Source organism: Jaculus jaculus, chromosome 3, assembly GCF_020740685.1.
Source record: "Jaculus jaculus isolate mJacJac1 chromosome 3, mJacJac1.mat.Y.cur, whole genome shotgun sequence".
Lineage (NCBI taxonomy): Eukaryota > Metazoa > Chordata > Mammalia > Rodentia > Dipodidae > Jaculus > Jaculus jaculus.
The window spans coordinates 101,500,342-101,524,093 of NC_059104.1; the positions used below are offsets into that span (position 1 = coordinate 101,500,342).

General features: G+C 43.4%; 1 non-coding gene across 1 annotated transcript; it reads left to right on the forward strand.

Annotated features, from left to right (window-relative positions):
- Positions 1-409: 409 nt before the first annotated feature.
- LOC123459697 lies at positions 410-513 on the forward strand. Its single transcript, XR_006636455.1, has one exon. It is a non-coding gene; the product is annotated as a U6 spliceosomal RNA (small nuclear RNA).
- The last annotated feature ends 23,239 nt before the right edge of the window (positions 514-23,752 follow it).

A 23,752-nucleotide genomic window follows, 5' to 3' on the forward strand; every position in this document is an offset into this window, starting at 1 on the left:
CAGGCTACCACACAGGCAACACCACAAAAAAGCGCATTGCCAGAGTTCAAAATTCTATACACCTTTTGGTTGGAATTTGATCCCCACCCAGCCCACCCCCTGACATGCCCCTTCCATCAGGCTGCCAGAAACTTGGCTGGAAGTTTCACCTTATTAAAAAAAAAAAAAAAAAACAAAAAAACCTGGTGGGGCTAGAGGGATGGCTTAGAGGTTAAGGCGCTTGGTTGCAAAGCCAAAGGACCCAGGTTCGGTTTTCCCAGGACCCACATAAGCCAGATGCACAGGGTGGTGCATGCGTCTGGAGTCTGTTTGCAGTGCTTAAAGGCTCTGGTGTACCCATTCTCTCTCTTTCTCTCTCTCTCTCTCTCTCTCTTTCAAATAAATAAATAATAATTTTTAAAAATACCTGGTGCTCGCTTTGGCAGCATGTATAGTAAAATTTTAATAATACAGAGATTAGCATGGCTCCTGAGCAAGGATGACACACAAATCCGTGAAAATTTCTGTATTTTATTTTACTTTTCTTAAAAAAAAACAAAACAAAACAACAACAAAAAAAAAACCCAAGGGCTAGAGAGGTGGCTTAGTGATTAAGGGACTTGCCTGTGAAGCCTAAGGACCCAGGTTCAATTCTCCAGTATCCACATAAGCCAGATGAACAAGGTGGCACATGTGTCTGGAGTTCATTTGCAGTGGCTAAAGGCCCTGGTGTACCAATTCTCTCTCTCTTTCTGTATAATAAATAAAAAAGTTAAAAAATACCGAGGCTCTAGGGGAATACATTCAAACTACTACGGTGTATTAAAGCTTTGGTCCCCAAATACGAGCTGACTATATCCATGCCAAAGGAAACATATTCATTCCCAAGTACTTACACTCTTATCCATCTCAAACTGTTGGGGCTCGCTGGAGAAATGTTTTCTCCATTACTTCACTCATTATGGGATTCCTGGATTAGGAGTTGTTGTGTTTCAAGGTGTCGCTGACCTCAGTGAGATGTCTCTGTTCTAGGTACTTTCAGACTGTGTCTGGCCCCAAGTTGACTGGGCCCAGGCAAGACCAAGGGCTGCATAGACTTGCACATAGTCAAGCACTGACCCTTGTGCAAACACTCATTTCCTGTGTCCTCCAGGCCCTACTTTGTAAGTTGACTCTCTTAGTTTGTTCTTCCACCTCCTGTGTGGTAGCTGAAATGGATGCCTCCCAGTCAATTCAGGAATTTTATTCAAGCTTGTAACTTGGGGTCACTGGGTAGAGCCTAGGGTCTAGCCCTAAGGTGTGGGGGTGAACTTGGAGTTCCACTCTAAAGATATACAAAGGGTTGAGCTTTGCCCAGAGTTCCTGAAGTGTGCTTTCATTCTTTTTGGTGGTGGTTTTTCTCTGCTTGGACGTATAAAAGCCTGCCAGCTTCTTCTGTCATTACTGAACTTCCCCTGGATCTGTAAGCTTCAAATAAACCCCTTCTTCCTCCCATACACTGTGTCTGCTCTGAAGGCTCATCCTGGCATTGTGTAGCTGACTACTACAGTCAGTGTGTTGCGGTTCAGTGTGTATCTGATGATCAGGCTTGAACATGACTAGTAGTGCCCAAAGTGTGAGGTGAGGTTACAAAACCCTGGCCCAAGTTGTATCCAAATCTCATCTATGGTCCATTTTATCATCCATGTCCCCAGATAGCCGTGGCTTCATTTTTGGGCTCGATTCTCTTCCACTAGGAATTAAAGGAAGTATTTATGACCAATCTATGTGGCTTCAGAAATTACCAGATAGCATAAATATCTCTTTTTATGGAAAGTGATCGGCTTGTTCTGTCAATCCCTATAAAGACCACCAGTGTATGTTTGTGTGTGTGTGGTAGTGGGGCGGTGTGTGTGTGTGTGTGTGTGTGTGTGTGTAGGTCAGAGAACAACCTCGTGTCATCCTCAGGAATGCCAGCCACCTTCTGTTGAGATAGGATCTGTCATTGACCTGAAGTTCACCAACTAGACTAGACTGACTGACCAGTGACCCCCCCACCCCAAAGTATCCTCGTATTTCCACCCCTCAAGCCCTCAGATTACACTTACCACAATGCCCAGCATTTTTACATGGATACTGGGCATTGAACACAGGTCGTCACGCATGTGAGATCACTGCAATACAGAGTACCACCTTGGCAATCTTAGCATCACATCAGAGAGCAAACCAGGGAAGGATATCTTTAGGATCTTAGCAACAGGGCTGCGTGGTTCAAGGCAGGTCCTAGAGGACTCAGGAGCAGAGTTTGTGACATGAAAATTTCATATTGACAACTCCATGAAGCAGGGGCTTATTAAAGGGATGAGGACTGACCAGCAAGCTAAGTAAGCTAGTGAAGCCATGAACATGCAGAAATGACCTAGAAAGGAAGAAATAGCTAAGTTAGCCTTTCCTTGTCTTATTTAGCACAGGAATGGTGAAATACAATTCAGTTCCAAAACTGCTAATGTATTTGTAACACACATGTAACTACAAGCATTCTTACATGTTTTATTTCATGTGTGTTTACCTCATCTTCTTTTGCTATAGTCAAAGCTTCTTCAGGACAACACCCATGTCACATCTTTTGTGACAGGACAATACACAGCCCCATGTCACACACAAACAGCCCCTCAATTAAGCCTTATCTCTTCTTTGAAGTTTTTTGTTAATCCCTTCACCTATTCAGTTGCAAAATGGAGTTTTCATTCCCATCTTTTTTCCTTACATTTCTTGGGAGAGGAATCATTCTTTTATAAAAATTTTGGTAACATCCCAAATTGCTTAATATGATGCACCACTGAAGTTAATCCATAAGAGAAATTAACAGAAGAAAAAAAGGCTACTCATTCTGAGGCTTTGGCAATTGTAAGATGTGCAGAATTTGATGTTGCCCTTCCAGATGGAGCTGGGTCTTGGGGTGGAGTGGGAGGATCGGAGACACTGAGGAAAATCAAGGATCCTGTAGGAAAGGTGAGGGTGCTTAGAGAAGGTCACCATAATACTAGTAGGTAACTAATTGGTGTCCCAGTGGGGAGCATGGGAGTGCCCAGCTCCATGCTCTGGACTTGCATTCAATTAGCTTATGTGCCTGCCTGCTGTTTAGCTAGGTTATGAGCTCCATGAAGGTGAGCCAGGACCATGACATCTCCTTCGTGTTCCTATTTTCCACCCTGTTGACATCCCTTCACAATAGGGAGACTGCTGTAGAATTGTTCAGGAGGCCAACTTTCTTCAGTTATAGGCAGAGAATCAGCCTTTCTATCTACAACAACATGACTGAATACGTTTGTTGCTTAAATGTCCAAAACTTTGCAGAAATGAAAGTACCCCACAGTGTCTATCTTCCTGGTCTAATTTTGGCAGTTAGAGAGATTAGCCTACCTGTAATCCACGTCTCTTACCTCCTTCATTAAGTGTCTCTTCAGAATACCTTCTCAAGTTCAGCATCATATCATTTTTACTGATACCAGTCCCAGGTCCAGTTTTCCCTCTGGCAGTTTGCTTAATTGGTGATTTGGCTACACTGAGTTTTGTCTCCTAACCTGCCAGTTTCCTTCATTTAGAGCAAATTCTGTCAAATGAATGAGTGCCCATAGCACAATTACCAAGCACAAAACGAAATCGCACATATGCATTAGCTTTACCAGGGCAGTGCCTAGTGTATTAAAAAGAAAGAGACAAGTATATAAGATTGACAAGAGAATAGAGCGTTTCATTTTTTCATTCTGTTTTATTGCTGCAATATCCCACTTGATGGCCTCCAGCTTTCACAGCATCAGCCTCCCGCAATGACACTAATGAAGAAATGCTGCTTTTTGTTCATTCTTTAACCAACTGTGTTGCTCTTTAATGGAAGTGTGGCACTTTCCCTCCTATTCATGCAGTTATGAACAGTCGAGTCTCTAGGGTGCCTCTGATGCATACAGCATTCTTTTCCCTTTAGGATTTCTCTGATTAGATGGTAAATACACTTCCTGTCAATAAATCCAGTGTTGCAGATACTTCAAATTATGAGCAGAAACAAGGATTATTTTTTCAGCTGGCAGAAAGAAAACCCCAAGGGGGAAAGACTGATCACTTTATTTTTCATCATATTTCACTGCTTTGTGAATTCTATTGTTTTCCTTTTAATTATTTCCTAACCATTTTCTTAAGTTATTTTTTTTTTATTAAGGCTCCTGCCCTTATAAGCATTTTGTTATGTTATCTGCACACGAATGACTTCTCAATAGTTTCTCACTTAAATAGAAAGCAACTCTGTCACTTTGTCAGAACTTCTCTGGCTTGGGTTTCCATGGGGCTTGTTTAGTCTTTTGCTTTCTTCTTCTTCTTTGGGTTCCTTTTATTGCCTTAGAAGTATGGAATTGGTGTCTGATGTCAGTTCTCAGCTCCTCCAATCCAAATAAAGCTGGCTGTAAGCTGGCAGAAACATGAGGGCAGCTGGGTACCCATGCTGTCTTCAATGCAGTCTGACCCACATCATGAAATGGAATGAAGTTCTGGGAAGGTCCAAACTACCTGGGACATAATCTAAAACTATGCACCATCTTTAAGCTCCAGGGACAAGATGAGTGCCTGCTGGAGAGTAGAGAACATGCTAGATATTCCCTTGCTTTGTGAGCCTTTTGTTTGTAAAGGATGATGGGCAAATTTTTATCTTACCACATAATGAGTCTTCACCATACAAAACCTCACACTTAATAGAAAGAGATAGATATTTCAAATGAAGCTTCTCATACTACATTTTAAAAAAATGGGCAAGTAGATTAAGAAATTTATTTTCACTTGTGGGAAAAGTTGATCCAACATTTTAAATTAAAAAATTATTTTCAAATATAACTGAAGCATTTAGTATGAATGCCTAGCCAAGAATTGCTGACATGGTTATAATCGCTGCTGTGGCTGTTATCAGTTCAAATTGGCAGACATTTATTGAGGCACTGTTATAAAAGATGGGAGAAAAATAAATGGCAAAATTAAGTGACATACTCTTTGAATCAAGAAGCTGGCATGAAATGGTGGAAATAAACATGCAAATGACAGCTATAAAATCAGGTAAAATGGCCTCAGTAATTAATTAACCAAGAAGAAGAGATGGTAGCCTTAACTTGAAGTGTTGGTGAAAGAGGCCATAGGTAACTTGGGCATTGATGTATCAGTTACTTTTTCATTGCTGTAACTCAGCACCTGACCAGAAGCAACTTGAGGAAGAAAGTGTTTTGGCTGGAGAGATGGCTTAGCGCTTAAGGATCTTGCCTGAGAAACCAAAGGTTTGATTCCCTTGTACCAATGTAAGGTAGTTGTACAAGGTGGTACATGCGCCTGGAGGTCATTTCCAGTGGCCAGAGGCCCTGACATTCTCATTCTCTCTCTCTCTGCCTTTCTCTTTCTCTCTTGAATAAATAAATTCAAAAAAAATTAAACAAAAAAGGGGGTTTACTTTGACTCATGTTTTTAGGAAACACAGTCCATTCTGGCCATGGGGAGGGAGGCTGAAGACATGGAATGGGACCATGAGACAGCTGGTCACATTGTGTCCACAATCAGCAGAGAGAAGAATGCGAGCGTGCAGCTGGTTCCACCTCTCGCTCATTTTACTCAGTCTGAGACTGTACTTCGTGGGATAGTTGACCGTATTCAGAATGGGTCTTCCCTCTTCAATTAAACTTCTCTTGAAATTCCTCACAGATATGCCTAGAGGTCTGTCTCCTATGAGATTCTTAGTCCAGTCAAGTTGACAAGACAAGCCACCACATAGTCTTTGATGAATTTCAGGGAGTGAAAAATTATCAGCTTTCTCGGTTGGGAGAGCTCCATCAGCAAAACCATCTGGGCCAGAAAGTGAGCCCACATGTTCAAGGAATGATGAGGAGCCTCGTGTACCTGGAGCAGAGGGTTGTGGAGGAATGCAAGAGGTAATGTAGGGGTGATGCAACGTGCTACAAGAGTATCAGAGACCCGGTAAGCCTTCCAACCTCAATTATGATACTTGCCAGCTTTGTGAACGTGGGTGCCAGTTTTTTGATCCATAAAATGAAGATAATAATGGTAGTCACCATCTAACATTGTTGTGAAGATAAAATTCATGTGAAAGAATGTAGCACGTTTGCATATGTAAAGTAAGCTCTCAGAAAAGGTAGCTATTATTATGTGCTTTCATATTGTAGGCATATCATTGTGGCAGCTATTAAGAGTTCACTGGAAAGACAAGAAAGATGAGGAAACAGAAGCCAGAGAAGATGAAAAAGATGAGGAAGAGGAGGGAAATTATTGCAGTGCCTTAGTTGTTAAAAGAAGTTTCTTTAAAATAAAATACATACGTTGTGTGTACATAAGTGGGTGTGTGGGTGTGCGTGTGTGCGTGTGTGTGTGTGTGCGTGTGTGTGTGTGTGTGTGTGACTTGAGAGAGAGAGTAGGAGTACACCAGGGCTCCCTGCCACTGCAGATGCATGTGTCACTCTGTACATGTGACTTGACCCTGGGTACTGAGGAATTGAACCCAGGCTGTCAGGCTTTGCAAGCAAGCACCTGTAACTGTGGAGCTATCTCTTCATCCCCTAAAGGGAAATTTTGATAGGAATTAGGTCTTATTTGCTACTAAATGTTGTACCTCTGAGGCCAAATTCCTATAGTAATAAACCTTCGCAGTGTTCTTTACTTTTTTTTTTTTAACCTAAAACTCTTTGGAGAAAAGTAAACATGCCCAGAAGCATTCTTGTCTGCAATTTTTTTTGTTTGTTTGTTTAAGGCAGGGTCTCACTCTAGCCCAGACTGACTTGGAACTCTGTAGTTCCAGGCTGGTCTTGAGTTCACAGTGTTCCTCCTACCTCTGCCTCCCAAATTCTGGGATTAAAGATGTATACTACCATGCCTGTCTCTTGTCTGTAATCTTTACAATGCAAATGCAGTTCATCATTCCTATCACACAAGCAGAGCATGCTAAAAGTGTTCCTCTGTGCCATTTTAATCTTTCAAACATGTGCTCCATGACCTTGAGCCTAAAATAGGCCCCTATCATCCTTCCTTAACTGTGCCAACCGAAATTCCCGGAAGAAGCCAGACCCACATGGCACAGTCTAAAAGGCTGATAGATTAAAACTTCAATGATTATGGAGAGTAAGGTTGTTGCAGGTCCAGAGCCAAATGGAGCTGGGCTATCTTAGGCCCATAAGTAGCCACCCATTTACCCACCTCTGTGTAACTTAATATCCTTGTGACTATTAGGTAAGTCCTTTTGGAATGTACTAGCAAACCCCGTAGCTTGCACCAAGCCAAAAGCTAAAACTGCCCTCAGAGACAACTGCTCTATCCACCTATCCAATAGACACACCAGTGATTTTGAAAGGGGTCTTGATTTATGACTTTCTTTGTTGTGCTACTATAAAACCTACATGGAACTGTTAACACGTTAGAACATGGAATTGAGAGTACTCTAATCTGCTCCTGGGCCATGGCACTTGTGTTTGGCTCCAAGACAAACTCTTATTCCCTTTGAGGTCAGAGCCATATTCTTTGCATTGACAAGTATGATCTTTAAAAAATTTTAATTAAGCCGAGTGTGATAGTGCACACCTTTAATCCCAGCCCTCGGGAGGCAGAGGTAGGAGGATCACTGTGAATTCCACTGTGAATTCGACTACCTAGTGAATTCCAGGTCAGCCTGGGCTATAGAGTGAGAACCTACCTCGAAAACCCTCCCCCCCCTTTTTTATTTTTATTTTTTAAATTTTTATTAGCCTTTTCCATGATTATAAAAAACTATCCCATGGTAATCCCTCCCCACACATTTTCCCCTTTGAAATTCCATTCTCCATCATATTACCTCCCCATCACAATCATTGTACTTACATATATACAATATACAATACCAATTTTTTTATATTAAGGGCTGGAGAAATGGCTCAATAGTTAAAGTGCTTGCCTTCAAAGGCTAAGGACCCGAGTTTGATTCCCCAACACCCACATGAAGCCAGACACACAAGTTGATGCACACATCTAGAGCTCATTTGCAGTGGCTTGAGGCCCTGGTACACCTATTCTATCGATATATACCTGCCTTTTTTCTCTCTCTCAAATAAATAAATTATTTTAAAAAATTTTTAAAATAAAAATCTAATTAATTTGGGCTAAGGAAATGGCTTACTGGTTAAAGGCACTTACTTGCAAAGCTGGATGCCCTAGGTTCAATTCCCCAGGACCCATATAAAGCCAGATGCAAAAAGTGGGGCATACCTTTGGAGTTCATTTACAGTGGCAGGAGGCCCTGGCATGCCCATACTTTCTGCCCCAAATAGAGAAATAAAAATGTTTTAAAATTAGGTAATGAATTTGTGTCTATGGGTGTGCCAGGGTTTCTTACCAATGCCAACACCAGATGCATATGCCACTTTACTGTCTGACCTTATGTTGGTGCTGAGGAATTGAGCCCAGGCTGGCAGCCTTTGCGAGCAAGTACCTGTAACCACTGAGCCACTTACCCAGTTCTGACAACTATAGTCTTTTTTTTTTTACTCCTCTTATTGACAACTTCCATAAATGTAGACAATAAAACATAATTCCCTCCCATTACTGCTATAGTTCCCTTCCAAATCCACTCTCCATTGAATGCTTTCTTTTTTCCAATTAGTCTCTCTGCTGTTTTGATATCATCATTATTTTCCTCCAGTTATGAAGGTCTTGGGTAGGTAGTATCAGGCATTGTGAGGACATAAATAGCAAGGCCATTTTGTGTCGACAACTGTGATCTAAAAGGAAGCATGCTCAGGCGCATGTCCAACACTGCAGTCCTTTCTGCTATGAGCGTGTATTGACTCCCTTGATAAAACCTCCAGGTTTCCTTTGTTTGAAGAGTTATTGATTTGGAAATAAATACATGCTCTCCTTACCTGTGAGGGGAACAAATCTGTCTCTGCTCTTTTATTTCTTGGTCATGCTTGTCTTTGGCTTTATACTCAGCCAGATATGAAACCACTGCACCAAACCAAGTTGGCAAAGGATTATGGGATGCAGTGGTGGAGACGTATATAGCACGAGGCAGGTATCTAGCTGGCATGATTGACAAGATTGTGGGCGGTGGTGCTCTCATAGGAAAAAGAAACTTAGGAGACGAAACAAGTGAGGGCTTTTCTTAAGGGAAAAGTTCACTTTAGGACTGTGGTAATAATGCCACACATTGGGTGGATTAAGACTGAAGAGATTTATGGCCTCCTCATTATGGAAGCTGGAAGTTGGAAATCAAAGTGTGGTAAGGATCGTGTTCTCCCCGAAGCCCGAGCAGAAGTCTTCTCCTGCTTCTACCTTACGATGTTGGCTGGCCAGCTTGTCACATCAACCCTTCAGTCTCTGCCTTCATGGCCACATGGAAGTCTTCTTCAGCTCTCTTCCTCTTATAAAGGCATGGCATGCTGGATTAAGGGCACACCTGACTCCAAGATCTCAGATTAAATAAATTACACTGCCAATTACTTCCCATGTAAAGTCACATTCTTAGCTCAGGAGAGAGGTCATAGCTACAGATGAAAGGTGTAAGAATCATCACTTTAAGGTGGTCTCTGGAACATGGGAATGATCCTTGGAAATTGGACAGAAAAAGAATATAGAGGGCAAAGAAGGAAAAAGGTACAACAGCGTTGCATAATTCTTCTCATAGTTATGGCAGGCCAAGAATTGCTTCTGAGGATCAGTTTGATGTTAGTAGTTGCTAATCAAGAACTGAAGAGAAATTGACATAGGAATAGGACCGACTGCAGGGCTAGCTTCAAGTGGTCCCCTTGGGGATAGGGGGTTTAGTGTGGGAATCAAGATATACAGGTGGTAACAGAGTCACAAGGAATAGAAAACACTGGGTATGGCACCAGCTATACAAGGCAGTGCTTCTCCAAGTGTGGTCCCTGGACCAACAGCAGTGCCATCACCTGAACAATATACTAGAAATTCCAGTCTCATGTTCCACCCCGCCATAACTAAGCAAGAAACTTTGGGGCTAGCTGAGGTCACAACATCTGGGTTACAGCAAGCCCTTTAGCTGGAGCTGATGTGTCCGTGAGCAAGCATGAGAGGCGCTGCTGTAGAGTATTATGCTCTAATTCACATTCAGATTAAAGGTAGGCGGAATCATGCTAGGAGGGATATTTCATAGCAAACTGTGGCTCAGTGCTCAAGTCCAGGGCTTTGAAGATGATTTGCTCTTTAAGCCCTGCAGAGAAGAGCAGAGGTTTAATTATCAATGTGATTAAAGGCAGCTGAAGTTTAGTGCAATAGTACCTTATAACCTTTCTAATTAAGCTTGCCTTAATGTAATGTAGAGTAGATGTACAGTAACAGTAACTATTACTGTAAACAAGGTCAATAATTTATTGGGAAAATAGTATAAGATAATTGGGCCAGATGGTTATTCCTCTAAGTGAGGTGGGTGGCATATCCCAGGAAGTGTGGAAGATTGTGTGGGTTACTTTTCAATGGTGTGATAAAATGTCTGAAAGTAACAACTTAAGGGAGAAAGGATTTGTTTTGGTTTAAGAGGATACAGTCCATCACTGTGGGGAAGGTATAGTGGCAGAACTAACAGAAGCACGTGGCTGGCGCCTACATGGAGATGAATCGGGAAGCAAAGATAGTCAGGAAGTAGGGGTGGGCCCATCCCCTATCACCCACACCCTCCGGAGAAGTTCCATCTATTAACGTTTCCACAATCCCTCAAAGCAGGGCCACCATCTGGGGAAGTGTTCAAACACAGGAACCAACGGGAACATTTTACATTGAACCATAACAAAGATGGTTATTCAAGGGAAAGAAGGACTGCATAAACACTTGTTTTGATGCGATTGTTCTGTGTTTTGTGAGACAGAGTTCCCTAAAGGCCAGGCCAGAGACTCTTACTGGATATACAGTCAAGCCTTGTACTGAATTTCTGATCTTCCTGCCTCCATCTCCCAACTGCTGGGGCTGGGGTGGGAAGATGGCTCAGCAGGTAAAGGTGCTTGCTTGCAAAGCCTGCTGGCCTGGGTTCAGTTCCCAAGCCACCCAGGAAGCCAGATGCAAAAAGTGGTGCAAACATCTGGCATTCATTTACACTGGCAAGAAGCTCTGGCATGTTCAAACACAAATAAATGTGCAAATCAATAAAATAAAAATTAATGCAAGCAAACAAAATGACAAACCCCATTATTAGGATACCTGGCATGAACAAATTAAAAAAAAAAACGAAAAGAAATGCTTCTAAGTATGGAATTATGGGAATGAGCCACCATACCTCACCAAGGTTAACTAATCTTCATTTTTAAAATGGACTCTGATGGGATGGAGAGATGGCTTAGCAGTTAAGTGCTTGCCTGTGAATCTAAGGACCCCGGTTCAAGGCTCAATTCCCCAGTACCCACGTAAATCAGATGCACAAGGTGTCACATGCGTCTGGAGTTCATTTGTAGTGGCTAGAAGCCATGGTGTGCCCATTCAATCTCTCTCTGTCACTCTCAAATAAATGAAAATAAACAAAAAACTTTAAAACATGGGCTCTGACCATCATAATAGGAGGAAAAGATGGTAAAATCAAAATAAGAGACTGAGAGATGGAGGGGATATGATGCAGAGAGGAGTTGTGATCCAGATCACTGTACCCTAAATAGACAGATGATATTCTTAGAAAGCTAGAGTGAGCTGCCAAGCTGCCCAGTGAGCACTTCTCTTAATGTTCATTCCCATATATTAATGCTACACTCACTTTTGGTAAAAAAAAAGCTTCTCTTTTCAGATGGCAGTGACCTTGGGATGACTCAGAAGGCTTCATAGTGCTGAGAAGTGACAGAGGAGTGCTCAGCACTAAAATATCTCAATCACATCTTCCATGGCTCAGGGTGTATGTCGGAAGAGGTGGCGGAAAGAATGTAAGCACCAAAGGAAGGGTAGGACTCCTTATTACACGCTCCTCCAGACACAAAATGGCCTGGATATCCATGACCTCATAGTGCCTGATACTACCTACACAAGACCATCATAATAGGAGGAAAAGATCATGACATCAAAATAAAAGAGAGACTGAGGAGGGGAGGGGGTATAATGGAGAGTGGAGTTTCAAAGGGGAAAGTGGGGAGAGGGAGGGAATTACCATGGGATATTGTTTACAATCATGGAAGTTGTCAATAAAAAAGATTTAAAAAGAAAGAAAGAAAGCTAGTGTGAGCTGGAGCTTAATTTTACTAGTGAAAGTAAAAGAGAGAAACAAGGGTGCAGGGAGATATATATCATCTATATCTCTATAGCTATATCTACCTATTATCTCTCACTCTCCATATGTATTAGATATATCTATCATTCTCTCTCTCATATATACATACATATATGTATGTATATATATGTATGTATGTATGCATGTGTATGTATGTATGTATGTATATATACATATATATAGATATAAATATATATATTATATATATATATATTTACACACACACACACACACACACACACACACACACATATAGAGAGAGAGAGAGGATATCATAGTCATGTAGCTCAGGCTGGTCTCGAACTTACTATGTCCCTGAAGATGGCCTTGCATTTCTGACCCTCTGGTTTCCTCCTCCTAAGTGCTGGGATCACAGGCCTGCACCATCATGTTAGGTTCAGTGCTAGAGATCAAACCCATGGCTCAGTTCATGCTGGCAATCACTCTACTAACTGAGCCACACCCCAGTTTTTGGTCAGTGGTATTATAAGCTGAAAACAAGGATCTAGTAGACATAACCAACTTTTACAAATTATCAGAAGATTATCTGATGGTTTCAAATCCACCACCACTGACTGTGAGCCTATACCTCACTGTACACTGAACATTTATCTAGGTCTTAGGTAATGATGACACTATGAGGTCATCACAATTTGTGTCTTGTTTTTGAAAGTTCTATTTTGGTGTGTGTTTAACAATGGTAGTAATAAATTCATATGTTTGTCCCTGTATACAGCTTACACATAAATAAACATACATTGGGGCATATTTTGGAAAGCACTTTGGACTGTGTCTATATTTTTTTGTTTTGTTTTTTCAAGGTAGGGTCTCACTCTAGCCCAGGCTGACTTGGAACTCACTCTGAGGCCCCAAGCTGGCCTTGAACTCACAGAAGTCCTCCTACTTCTGCCTCCCAAGTGCTGGGATTAAAAGCAGAGTGAGAGAGAGAGAGAATGGGCACACCAGGGCACGCTCTACTTTGTCATCTGGCTTTACATGGGTACTGGAGAATCAGACTCCAGTGTTAGGCTTTATGGGAAAGTGCCTTAACTGCTGAGCCACCTCCCCAGCCCACCCTCATTCTTTTGTTTGGCTCTGAGGCAGGGTCTCTCTCTAGCCCAGGCTAACCTGAAACTCCTGGAACTCACTCTGGAGCCCCAGGCTGGCCTCAAACTCACAGCAATCCTCTTACCTCAGTATCCCAAGCGGTGGGATTAAAGGTGTCCACTGCTACACCTGTCTGACCCACTATTTCTTCTACATATCGTTAATTGTTGCTTTTTTTTTTTTTTTTGTAACTACAATAGCAGAACTGAGGAATTGTGATGGAAGCCTTCCATCCCACAAAGTCGGAAGAATGTTGTTTTTCTTTCACAGAGTTTTCTAGTCCTTCATGTATATACCCTGCTTTGCCTGCTGGAGGCATTGCTGCCTGATAGAGACATATCTCGGATGAGTCGGATGTCCCTAGAAAACCAAGGTTGGCAAGGACAAATCTGTGAGTTTACAGTACATCACACCTGCCACAGGTTAAGCTGTGACATTGTGGCAGGAAACACAGTGTTTGTCTCCACCTCCTGGCTTCTTCATGGGGAGGAGAGCTGTCCAACAACTGGAAACTGGCATTCATTGCCTGCACAGGCCTGAGCTCTTCCCTGGGCCTCCCTCTCATTGGCTCGTAGGCTGCTACCACAAGGATAGTAGTTTTCTGCTTGGGTCACATGTAAGGAGGAAGGAGTTCAAGCAGATACGTTCTGTTCACAGAAGTAAAGTTGTTCCTATCATTGTGGCCTAATCACTATTTTTTGTTTGTTTGTTTGTTTTTGATTTTTGAAGTAGGCTCTTCTGAGCTGGAACTCGCGCTGTAGTTCCAGGCTGGCCTTGAACTCACAGCGATCCTCCTACTTCTGCCTCCCAAGTGCTGGGATTCTTCAATCCCACTCCTGTGTGCCACTATACCCCACCCATTCACTAGTTCTCTTTTGATCACTCTATAATAGGATAGTTTAAGTCACAAAGTGTCCATCACCATCTACAAATGATTACTGATAAGCTGGAAATACAAGGGTAAGATTTTCTGCTATTTCTTTGTGTGTTTTATAGAATCTTCTGCTTTAGAGTCATTTTGTTTTATTAACAGCCTTGACCTAAGAAATCAATCGAGCATAAAACAAATATGGTAAAAACATAAAACAAACATGGTGGGAAAAGGATTGACAATTCAGTGATTTGTGGGTTATGTGACATTGTGATATTTATGGAAAATAAATCAGCTGAAGATTTGATCCTGTTACATTATACTCATAATCCACAGTGCTTCTGAAGTCAGTCTTTCAGCACAGAGATAAAAGCACAGGAAATTCATTTGAGAAGCCAACTTTTACTGGAGTTGTTCCTGATTATATCCTTCCAATATTAGCAATACAATGACTCAATTTTTATTGTCAAAATCCATAATTTATTAGGTTTATAATAAGAGAATTACTTTATAATGTATGTATGTCTTCATTTTCTTTTTACATTTAGTTACATAGAGTGAAATGTTGAGAGCCAGGACTTAACTTTAGTCTCAGGATAAGATCAGAGAGAAGATGGACCATGACTTAATGACAGTTTAAAAGCATGAAAGATGAGGATTCTGGGACTTCCTGGTGCCAGCAATGACAAGGAGTGTGTGAGTCTCACAAAAACCCAAAGCAAAACAAACAAACAAAAAAACCCAGCAGCACCCCAGCTTCCACAATACTATATAGGAAACGAGTCAGCTAAACTCAAGTGTGCATACCAGACCAGTTCAGGACTTAAGCCTCTCTCTGGTCTACAGCGGCCCTATCTGGAATAAAGCCCATTTCTTAGGTCCTAAGTGTCAGCTTGGGGAATGGTCTTTGCTCCTGAGAGAAGCTGCTTGCTGCATGCTCCAAATGACAGTTAATGCGGGAACCAGCCTTACTCCCAGAGCTGTAACAGATACCATCAGTGACGCTGGTACACAAACAAAGATGCTAATGAGGCAGAGCCTTGCTGTGGCGTCTTTGAAAAAGCCTGTGGTGTAGGCAGGAGGGAAAGAGCTTTGGTAAATGAAGTCATTTCTAAGAGCAGTAGATAAAAGGGTAGTGTTAGAACAAAGCAACTGCTGAAAGCAATTACATATTTAAATTCCCTTCACCCCGTGTGGCAGGAAACTTTCATTTTATCTCCTTCTCTTCTGACATGTTAAAATACATAAGCTTTGGAATCTGCAAGGGCTCTGATCTCCAGAGATAAAAATAAGAGGCCGGATATCCAAGGGGGCATTTTGGCACCAGGTGATGGACAGGTAGGGCATTCAGAAAACAGCTCTGTCACTCATCTTTCCTCTGTCCATGGAGCTGATTACACATGTCAGCCTCTCTTGTCTCGCTGTCTCTCTGCCTGGTTACCCTCATGCTCTGTGTTGACGTTGCTGTGGCTTCAGGGACTCATTCTGCCTAGAGACCATTAAGTTCTGAGGGCCACAGAAATGGAGCTATTGTTGGGGGCGGGGGACTGAATCTCTACATGTTTTGCCACCTTCAGGAAAATGGCTGTCCCTAATTACACAAAATGATAGAGAGAACAGTTGACTAAAATCACTGCAAATGACTGTTATTTCTCTGAACAGCCTAAAAGAATAGGTCAGCCTGGCTAATACACTAACAGCATGCTTTTCTGTATATGCAATTTCCATGGCGTTCCCTCCCATGCTTGGGTGCTGACTGACATCTGCACTGAACAGGGAAAACAGCTTCTTTTTGTTTTTCTTCCTGTAGAGACTTCGAAGGATGCACTTATGTACTGAGTCCACGATTTGGTCTAGTGGGTAAGTCAGGCATCTGTAGAAGGAACAAGGAAGATGGCTTTGAGTTAGAAAATAATGGCTGAACCCACATAGCAAGGGCTAACATATGTAGCTTCTGTTTGTCCTTCGTGTGTAGAACAGTCTGGAATGGTCAATGAACACTGGTTCCACCCTTTCCCAGGTGTTTCCAGCCTTTCTTTTTCAATTTTGACACAGGGTCTCATGTATTCTGGAATGGTGATGAGCTCAATATGTAGCTGAGGATGACCTTGAACTTCTGGTCCTCATGTCTTTACCTCTGAGTGCTGGGATTATAGGGGTGTGCTGCCACCACTGGTTTGTGTGGTGTTGGGGATCAGACCTGAAGCTTCGTGCATGCTGGGCAAGCACTCTATCAACTCACCTATATCTGGACCCCTCCCATCATTTTAGTGCACCCGCTGCATCAGTAGGGAATATTTTGAGATAAAAGCTGTGGGTCAGTACATATCACCTCAAGTGCAGATCACTGACCCCTGTCTCGGGACATGTTACTCCATCAGAACCTAGCTGGGGCCGAGTATATGCACTTTTGTTGGCCACAGAAAGAGCCATGGAGGTACAAGCTTTGAGGTCCTCTGCTCTTGCTCTCAAGTCAATGGCTGGGTGGCAGTGGTGGTCAGGCCATCCCAGAAGAGCCTCTTGCCCCTTAGGAGGCAGACCCCTGGTGAAGAAGAAAGCGCTGTAGAACTGCTTGAGATGTGCCCCGGCAGCTCTTCAGAGTCACACAATGGAATCTTCCAGATGATGTTTATTCCAGGCCAATTCAGTCCCACAAACAAGTGTTGCACACCTGTCGTGAATACAAATGGTGATGAAGTAAAGCAGTAAATATGCTCTGTTTTAAGTGCTGCACACGAAGAGGCATCCCACACGCTCTCAGCGTCCTTCCCTGTGGAGCCAATGACACCTGTCACCGCCTCCAAAGAAGGAGTCCCACCGAGTGAGGAGTAGTAAGGAGCGTCCTCATGCTGTAGCAGAGCAGCAGGCCCTGAGCGAGAGTCCACAGCACGGTTTACAGGGCTTGGGGAAAAGGTGACTTGCCCCGGCACTCAATGGAGCAGCACTTTACTCGGTGAGGACACGGAATGAGCTCGGGTGTGGTGGTGAACACAGCGTCCATCCCACGCCACAGCCCACTTTGGATGATGTACCACTGCATCCTGCTCCCCAGCAGAGGAGTTCCTGGCCATATGATGAGCATGTTTTGAAAACAAGATAGCTAGGAAAGAGCCTCCCATCAAGTAATAAGCCCAGCACAGGCCATTTCACCGTGAAAGCCAATGTTCCAGGTCTCATATATACTCTGTGCAGCCTGCAAGGTCTGGGCAAGCTGCCAGCGACCACCTGCGCCAGCATCTCCCCACACCAGAATAGCAGTGAAAAGTAGAGGGAGGGCTGGCCAGGAAGGAGGCTGGGATACTGCTCAGTGGTAGAGCTGGCCTCATATGTGCAAAGCACTGGGTTGAGCCCCAGACCTGCCAAACAGAGAAAAGAAAATAAAAAAGTTAAAGGTCCACATACCCAACAACTATTTCTTACAACCTTCTTTTTTTGTAAAAAAAAAAAAAAAAAAAAAAAAAAAAATTTATTGATTTATAAGCAGAAAGAGAAAGAGAGAGAATGGGCGCACCAGTCTCCAGCCTTTTGTGGCACTTTGTGCATCTGGCTTTTCATGAGTACTGGAGAATCAAATTCAGGTTGTTAGGTTTTATGGGCAAGTGCCTTAACCACTGAGGCATCTCTCCAGCCCCTCTGCAAGTTTTTATTTTTGCTTTGCACCATGAACTTATGTTGCTTAATGCAACTAACCCAGGCGCAGGAGAACACTGACAGGGAGGGCCCAGGCCCCCCCTCACCCCCCCTGGCTTGAGAGCAAAATCAAGCACATGCGCGGTAGTGGTGGCAAGCCGCTCTCTGGAACAATGCCGTCAGTTGTCCAGCTCACCCCGATTAAAACGCCAAGAACATGGGTCTCATACACCCTACGGATGCCCCTTGCTCCTCTCCTCTGGAGGCCCCTTCCTTGAGTTTCCTCAAACCTCCTGTCCTCTTGGGAATCTTTGGTCACAGCCCACCCAGCTCCATAATGTCTCTTTCTGTGTCATTCTGCCTCTCCCTTTCCTCTCCCCTGACCCCACCCTCCCCATTCTTCATTCCCTCCTTTTCTGTCTCCCTCTTTCTTCAAATTTTTTTTTTTTCAAAATTATTTGCTTGAGAGAGACAGAGAGATAGGGGCAGATAAAGCCTCCTGCCACTGCAAACAAGCTCCTGACGCATGAGCTACCCTGTGCATCTGGCTTTAAGTGGGCATTGGGAAATGGAAGCGGGACATCAGACTTTACAAGCAAGCACCTTTAACCGCTGGGCTGGGCCGTCTCCCCAGCCCTCTCTCTCCGTCCTCATTCAGGGCCTCTACTACTGAGCCGCACTGCGGCACTCCGGCTCTCAGAGTTTTTATTGCAATGCTCGGTAGACAAGGACTGAAAAGCTCATCAGCCACGGAGAATGTATGTGAAAAAAAAAATCCTGTTGTTTTCATAATATCAACAGCGGATAAAGAAGAAAAAAGTTTCTTTTCAGCTCACAATAGGAAAAGCTCAATGACGAGCATGTGAATGAAGCTCACGACGCGCCAGGGGCCCACGGGGAGGTGCGGCCCCCCGCCTTGGCCTCTGCAGTGAGCAGCAAGGACCGGGCTCCGGCATAAGCCCCGGCCCGCCGGACACGTTCTAAAGCAGCTGTCACACTTCGAAAGAAGGTTGTGAACGTGGCGCTGTGTGGTTGAGGGAGTGGGGCTCGCGTTTCTCGACGGAGGGCGAGTGAGAGAAAGGGAGAGTAAGGGGCTGGCAGAGCCTCCTCGTCCCCCGCCGGCCACTCTGCCGAGGGCGGCTTTGCCCACGGGCAGGAGGCGCGGAACCGACAAGGTGAGGCTCTGGCCGCGATCCGCCCACCGCACTCAAGTGGGACCACCGGAGAGCTGCAGAGGCCGGTAGAGGGCGTTATGTTCTTCCTAACGATTTCTGAGCAAATGGGAACAGAAGTCAGAGGAAGAGTGAGGCCGGATGGAGCATGAATGGTCCCCTTTATTACTGATAAAGTTGACAAGGGACGATGTTTTATTTGGAAGCTTGGTGGTTCTTAAGACTGAACTCCAGGACTAGACAGATTACCAGTACTGTCAGATGCAGGTGATGCCAGTCAAAATGTTTATTTATTTACTTATTATTCATTCATCTATTTATTTTATAATGCTGGAGATGGTACCCAGGGCCTTAAACATGTTAGGCAAGAGCTCTACCAGTGAGATACACCTTGGGCCATCAATCCTGCTTTTCAAATGCCTTTGGTTATTCTCAGTGCATTGCTATACTCTGAGGAGGGACTATTTTAAAAGTAATTTATTTATTTGCAAGCAGAGAGAGAAGAGAGATAGTCAGTGAGAATAGGTGCACCAGGGCCTCTAAGATGCTGTAAACAAACTCCCGATGCATGCACCACTTGGTGCTTCTGGCTTTAAGTAGGTACTGGGGAATTGAACTTGTCACTAGGCTTTGCAGGCAAGTGCCTTAACTGCTGAGCCATCTCTCCAGCCCAAACTCACGGCGATCCTCCTACCTCTGCTTCCCAAGTACTGGAATTAAAGGCGTGCACCACTATGCCTGGCTTAACTGCAATTTTTCATGCGTGCTTGTGTGTGTACATAGTCATTTGTGTGTAGTGGTACGCATGTGTGTATGGTGTTGTAAGAAATATGAAAGTGATAGATAATCTGACTTTCTGTCAAAGTCCAGCCCAGGACTATATCTTATTTTTTTTTAATTTTTTTGTTACTTTTTATTTACTTATTTGAGAGCGACAGACAGAGAGAGAAAGAGGCAGATAGAGACAGAGAGAGAATGGGTGTGCTAGGGCCTCCGGCCACTGCAAACAAACTCCAGACGCGTGCGCCCCCTTGTGCATCTGGCTAACGTGGGTCCTGGGGAATGGAGCCTCGAACTGGGGTCCTCAGGCTTCATAGGCAAGCACTTAACCGCTAAGCCATCTCTCCAGCCCAGAACTATATCTTTTAACTTAAAAAAAAATGTCTTATTTATTTGTTTGCAGGGAAAGAGACAGAAAGAGAGACAGAGGCAGGCAAGGAATGGATGGATCAGGGCTTCTTGCCATTGCAACACACTCTAGATGCATGAGCCACTTTGTGCCTCTGGCTTTATGTGGGTATTGGGGATTTGAACCTGCATCAAACCTGGGCAAGCAGGCTTTGTAAGCAAGCACTTTTAATAGCTGAGCTATCTCCAAAGTCCCTCTTTTAGCTTTTGTTTTTGAGGCCAGAGGATCAAAACATATACATGAATAAACAGAAGAGCATAACTAACACTATGTAACCACTATCCAACTTCAGCAATTATTTACATATGCCATTCTTGTTTAATCTATCCCAGAAATCAACTCCCACCTGCAATTAACTAATTGTTTTAAATTAACAATTAATTAAATATGCTTTTACCATTATTTAAAAATATAATATAATGCATTGAATGACAAACTTTTAAAAAGCTACTTATTTGCAAGGAGAGAGGGAGAGAGACAGAGAGGGAGAAAATGAATGAGAATGGACACACCAGGTCCAAGTGCCACTGCAGATGAACTGCAGCCATATGCTCCACTTTGTGCATCTGGCATTACATGGGTACTGGAGAAGTGAATCCAGGCTCTTTGTAAACAAGTGCCTTTAACTGTGGAGCTATCTGTCCAGACCTGTGAATGGCTTAAATTTAAATCTTAACTACAATGTTTTTGAGTTTTTTTTTTCAATGTTCATTTTGACTCTAGCCCAAACTGACCTGGCACTCACGCTGTAGTCCCAGGCTGACCTCAAACTCACGGCGATCCTCCTACCTCTGCTTCCCAAGTGCTGGAATTAAAGGCGTGCACCACTATGCCTGGCTTAACTGCAATTTTTCATGCGTGCTTGTGTGTGTACATAGTCACGTGTGTGTAGTGGTACACATGTGTGTATGGTGTTGTAAGAAATATGAGAGGGACAGATAATCTGACTTTCTGTCAAAGGATTAAAAAGAGAAACTCAATTCTGGAAGGACGCCATTCTGTGGAAAGTACCCTTCCTAAGTCAGCTGTTCTTGAGCCCAAAAGAATCAAAAATCCTTGAGACCTACAGAGTCAAAAATCCTTGACTCCAGCACTTCTACTTATGCATTTGGTAGAAGGTCCCTAAATTTTCCTTCCCTTTAAACTTACCCTAGAAACTGCATCATTTTAATGTTTTAGCCAACTGTGTAAGAGTGTGAAGTGGAGCTCTGACGATGTGACACAGAGCCCTCAGTTAGTGAATACAAACCCCAGGAGACTTGCTGCAAGGTGCTTTGCTTGCCTGGAGTCTTTAAAAGCAATGCAGAGGTAAACATTGCTTTGCCAATATATGTCAGCTGCGTAGTCATTCTCTTACTCCAGCCTCATTTCTAACAGTTTCAGGCCAGAGGGCAACTTTGGGTGTTGTCTCTCAGGAGCTGTCCACCTTTTTGAAACCGGGTCTCTCACTGGCCTCAAGCTCACCAAGTAAGGCAGACTGGCTGGCCGCTGGGTCCCGCTGCTGCTTGTACGCGCAAGCACAAGCTATCCTTCCAGCCCTGAACTGCAATTCTGACATGACACTCCTTTGTAGCCCACATCCCTCACACTCTTCGCTCTCAGCTTCCAGAAGTTTCTGTGTATACCTTCTCAGTCAATTACTGCCTCCCTCCAGCTAGCAATCACTGTGATGGTTTTCCTCCCCTCTTTAATTTATTTTGCCTGTTCTGGAACTTTATATGAATGGATAATCTTTTATGCCTGGCTTCTTTCACTCAGCATGTCTATGGGATGCTTCTGACATGTTGTGGGTACCAGAAGTTCATTCCCTTTTATTGCTAAGTAGGATTCAATTGTGTGAATATGACTCAATTTGTTTATCCGTTCTCTGTCAATAGGTATTTTAAGTAATGTGAATCAAGCTGGTACTAATAAATCACTTTGAACTCATATATTTTGTTTCTCTACGGTAGACAGGAGTAAAATTGCTGGGCATAGGGTAGGTGTATGTTTAACTCTGTGTGTGTGTGTTGGGGGGGGTATGTATAAAGAAGTCAGGATGTTCCCTATATGGTTATACAATTGCCCATTGCACATGTAGTATTGTCAATCATTTCACTTTTAGTTTTCCTGTGATGTGTTGTGGTTTCCAATTGTAGGTTTTACTTGAAGTTCCCTGATTACTAATGATGTAGGGAAAATTCTCCTGTGTTTATTGGGTCATACATTCTTATTTGTGGAGTATGGGCACTAGTCTTTTGTCCATGGAACAAAAAGGGAGCTGGGTGTGATGGCACATGCCTTTGATCCCAGCGCTTGGGAGGCAGAGGTAGGTGGATCACCATGAGTTCCAGGCCACCCTGAGAATACATCGTGAGTTCTAGGTCAGCCTGGACTAGAGTGAGACCCTACCTTGAAAAAACAAACAAACAAACAAACAAACAAACAAAAAACAACAGGGAGGGCTGGAGAGATGGCATAGCGGTTAAGCGCTTGCCTGTGAAGCCTAAGGACCCCAGTTCGAGGCTCGGTTCCCCACGTCCCACGTTAGCCAGATGCACAAGGGGGCGCACGCGTCTGGAGTTTGTTTGCAGAGGCTGGAAGCCCTGGCGCGCCCATTCTCTCTCTCTCCCTCTACCTGTCTTTCTCTCTGTGTCTGTCGCTCTCAAATAAATAAATAAAAAATTAAAAAAAAACAACAACCGGGGATTAGTTAATATTGTACTTTAAAATATCTGTTAAGAAAGTGAAAAATTGGGCTGGAGAGATGGCTTAGCGGTTAAGTGCTTGCCTGTGAAGCCTAAGGACCCCGGTTCGAGGCTCGATTCCCCAGGACCCACGTTAGCCAGATGCACCAGGGGGCGCATACGTCTGGAGTTCGTTTGCAGTGGCTGGAAGACCTGGCGTACCCATTCTCTCTCTATCTGTCTCTCTCTTCCTCTCTCTCTGTCACTCTCAAATAAGTAAATAAAAAAAAAAAATCACCCCTAAAAAAAAAAAGAAAGTGAAAAATTTTAACTTTTTGGAATTGAGAAAGCAATATTAAATACTAATAAAATCTTAATTAAATGCTTGCTTTTAAAAAAGAAAGAAAGAAATTGGGCTCTGAGCCAAGTGTGGTGGTATATGCCTTCAGTCCCAGAACTTGGGAGGTAGGGTAGGAGGATTACTGTGAGCTGAGGCCAGCCTGGGACTACAGTGAAATCCTACCTCAAAACCACTAACAAAAGAAAAAGAAATTGGGTTCTTTGACTCCTTTTTCTTCTTCTTCTTTGAGTTAGGTTCTTACTCGAGCTCCAGGCTGACATGGAACTCACTCTGTAGTCCCAGGCTAGCCTCCAGCTCATGGCAATCCTTCTACCCCTGCCTCCCAAGTACTGGCATTATAGGCATGCACCACTATACCTAGTGATTCTTCTTAATTCTATTACAAATGACCCCCTTGCAAACACTTTATTCTAGTCTGCAGCTTGTCTTTTTATTTTCTTAAGAGTGTCAGGCTACCTAGAACTCACTCTGTACCCCTAGGCTGACCTTGAACTCCTAGTGAGTGATTCTCTTACCTCAGTGTGGTAGTTTGA